The sequence below is a fragment of the Myotis davidii genome, unplaced genomic scaffold (assembly GCF_000327345.1).
Source record: "Myotis davidii unplaced genomic scaffold, ASM32734v1 scaffold268, whole genome shotgun sequence".
Classification (NCBI taxonomy): Eukaryota; Metazoa; Chordata; class Mammalia; order Chiroptera; family Vespertilionidae; genus Myotis; species Myotis davidii.
The window spans coordinates 3,961,552-3,965,420 of NW_006383015.1; positions in this window are offsets into that span (position 1 = coordinate 3,961,552).

Sequence of the window (3,869 nt, forward strand, 5' to 3'; positions counted from 1 at the left end):
TCTCTTTAGTCTAAAAATGTCTTATATACTCAATGTTTCATGCCTATGTAAATTCCACATGCACATGTATTAAACTTTAATTTTCTCCTGTTAAAAAAAAAAATCCCACATTCTAAGAGTCACTGCTTTAGACAGTGAAGCCTCATTCCTCACTTTTCTCCAGATTTCTGAGACCTATTGTCACCAGTCCCACTCAGAAAACACTTAGAGAAAAAAAAGGCAGTAGATCACAAAGCACACAATAATGGCTTCTTAAAAGTGAACTATTAGAGCGCAACTATAGTCATGGACATGCTCATCTACCAGCAACACCCACTGTAAATGAAAAAATATTTCCTTTCATTTTAAGAAAAGGAAACTAAAAAATATTATCCAATCTACAAAAAATGAAAGTCCATAACAAAATATAACAATTCAATTCTGTCTGAGAGATAATCAGTGAATGACAATACAAACCACCACATTACCTGCTTTAATGAGAGAGAGAGAGAGAGAGAGAGGTTATGGAGAACAGCTCCTCCTTTTCCATCTGGGAGTTCATAAGGTCAGGAACCTGACACTGGTTTCGAGTGGGAGCCAGTCAGTCAGGATTTCTTTACCCTCTGGACAAATGGTTGGCCTATTTCAGGAATTTTGAGTAATTGTGGCTGTTCTGTTCAGCCAGGAGAAGTTTAGCTTTCACAAAGAGAAGAGTTTGTGGCGTTCATTTAATCCCATTGCCTGAGTGCACAAAATCAACTTTGCTCCCGAAGTTATTGTTCCCAGGTTATGAGTCTGAGACTTATTTTGTCTTACTTTTCAGGGTCCTCATGAAAACGAAGCACCCATAGCATTGCTTAGAAGCTGACGTAGTGCCCAACACCCTGTACTTCCCCAAAAAGAAATTCCTTCACAAATGCAAGGTAGTGAGAGGGGTGTGCTGCTGTTTCTGCTATGTGCAATGTCATTTTCCCCTAAGGGGCATGGAGGCAACAGCTTGTACCTGCAACCGTGCCACCCAAGAGATTTTCATCCTTGCTCTCTTTCCACTCAAACTATTCCCAGTCATTCCCATACAGATCATCCTGTAGCAGCTGAATAATATGAGGCAGCAAAGAGAGTGAGAAGTCAGATGTCTTCGCTGAGATTATTATTGTGATGAAACAAGTAGTTGAATAAACTAAATCCTTCCATAGTCAGGTTCTTGCACAAAATTAGCATCTAAGATGATGTGAAGAGGACATGGCATTGGCAGCCACTGGCCACAATTGCCTGCAGCTCTCTTTTCATCAGAAAAGCAAGGTTCCCTTCATTTTTAACTCCGTCTTACTATTCCTTAGTGATTTCTATTGTTTTGGAATCATCCTCTGCCATGCATAACAAGTACTTTTAACCATATGGGATTGCCCATCTAAATTCCCAGGGAACAGAGAGTAGCTGTGAACATTTTTGTATGCTTGCTGTATTATTGGCTTAATGCCGCTCAGATTACTAGAATGATTTTCACCAAGAATCCCCAAACAATTGATATCTCAGGAATTATTCTTCTTCTAATGAGAAGCCCATTACCCCTGAGAAAGAATATATTAGTCTTGTTTCACAAGTGCTGTGCTGACTTAAAAATGTGTATATACTTTGATCTACTATAGAAAAATCTTGTTTTGGTAATCTCTGAGGATTTAAAATTTTGGTGTGTGTGTGTGTGTATTTCATAACATCAATCAATCAAGGATTTTAGTCTTTCAGCCCAATGAAAACACACATAGCTCAAATCTCCAAAAACCGTTTTTGCAACCTATGCACCTGATCCTGTATGCAACTGAGCAGGCAATGACTAGTGTTTTGCACAGAGTTAGTCTCTCAATATTTTTGATTCATGTTTGATGACTGCTTTATCATTATTTCAGTACCATCATTTCTAGATTTATTAAAACATAGTTTAGCTCAGTGAGTTCTTACACGATTTGCTTTTGTGTCTTGCAAACCAAGATTTTAATTTGCATCTTTATATCCCATTTCATGGACATAGTAAGCAACAAGTGTTAATAACATTTATTTATTTACCAAGTGCTTTGAACTCCTTGGATAAAATTCAATATTCACAAGGAACTTTAAGTTAGTATTTGATTATATAATTTGGCCTAACTTTTGAGATGGGACAGAGTTAAATTTGTAGGCACGCTCTATTTCAGATTCTGTTGTAGGATTTATCTATATTTTTTGCATATATACTAGGCCATGCAAATCAGGTGGCCCAAACTGATGAATCCTGATTTAGAAATGTTCGCTTTTTTTGCTCAAGAAAATCCAGATTTTTTTTTACCCCTTTTTAAACCTAAACATGAGTTCTACTCTCTTAACAACATTTTAACTGTACAGTACAGTATTGTTCACTATAGCTATTATACTGTATAGCTCTCCAGAACATATTCATCTTGTATAACTGACACTTTATATCCTTTAAATAGCAACTCACTATTTCCCCCTCCTCCAGCCGCTGGCCACCACCATTCTCATCCCTGCTTCTATGAGTTTGACTATTTTGTAATCCATACTAATAAAAGGGTAATATGCTCATTAGACCAGACAGACAGGACATCTTCCAACATCCTTATGGAAAAAGCCACAGCAGCTGTGAGGGCCGAGGGAAGGCAGCTGCGGTGGCTGGCAGTGGTAGTAACAGCGGGGTGATGGGGGTGGCGCCTTCCCCTGATTGGCCCAGTCACCTCCCGCAGAGGGAGGCCAAACTGTGGCTTAGACCCGCTCCCCACTTAACCTGTCCATAGGACATTCCCTGAAACCTCCTGGACTATGAGAGGAGGCAGGCCAGGCTGAGGCCCCCCTCCCCCAGTGCATGAATTTTCATGCCCTGGGCCTCTAGTCTTCATATAAGTGGAATCATAAGTATGTGTCCTTCTATGACTAGCTTATTTCACTTAGCATAATGTCATCAAAGCTTGTGTTGTCCCATATGGCAGAATTGCCTTCTTTAAGGCTGAATAATATTCTATTTTATGCATATGCCACCTTTCCTTTACCCAGTCATCTGTAGGTGGTTACTACATCTTGAATACCGGAAATATGCTGCATATGTCAATTATGTTAAATAACTATCCAGAAGTAGAATTACTGGATTATTACAGAATTTACCAGGCGACCAGAAAATATGGTACACACAGGAGTACTCAGAGATATAGGAAAAAAAACCATTTGTTTCCAGATGTACTAGTATCATACTCAGGAGAGCCTGTTTCCAAATCCTGAGCAAGCCAATATGGAGGAAGCTTTTTATTTATACCCTTTGGTTTCTTTGTCCCCCAAAAATGGATCAGACTTCTGGACCTTTCACGGGCTTTGCAAAAAGCCCTGTGTGTTGGGATGGAGGACATGAGACCACACCTAAAGGCCTGGCTTGACAACAGCACTGATAACCCCCTCTGGGGGTTGTGTATTGTTCATGATTTATGTCCTCTGAAAATGTATTTAGGTAAATAGGTCTTGCAAGACCAGATAATTAAGGAAGGGGCAGTGAGTTGATTATCAGCTAGCAAGAATATGCATTAGGGATACTGATTAACTAGGTACAGAGTCAGATTGCTAGCCCCCTCCCAAAAATCTATTTTTATGTTTTCCCATCAGGATCACATGGTAATTCTGTTTTACTCTTTTATTTTTCAGGAATCTCCATATTGTTTTTCCAGAGTGGCTGAACCATTTTTATATTCCCACCAACAGTACGTAAGTGTTCAAATTTCTCCGCAACACTTTAAAAAATATAGGCATCCTAACAGGTGTGAGGTGATACCTCATTGTGGTTTTCATTTACATAGCCCTCTTGATAAACATATTTTCATGTGCCTATTGGCCATTTATGCTTTTTTTTTTTTTTT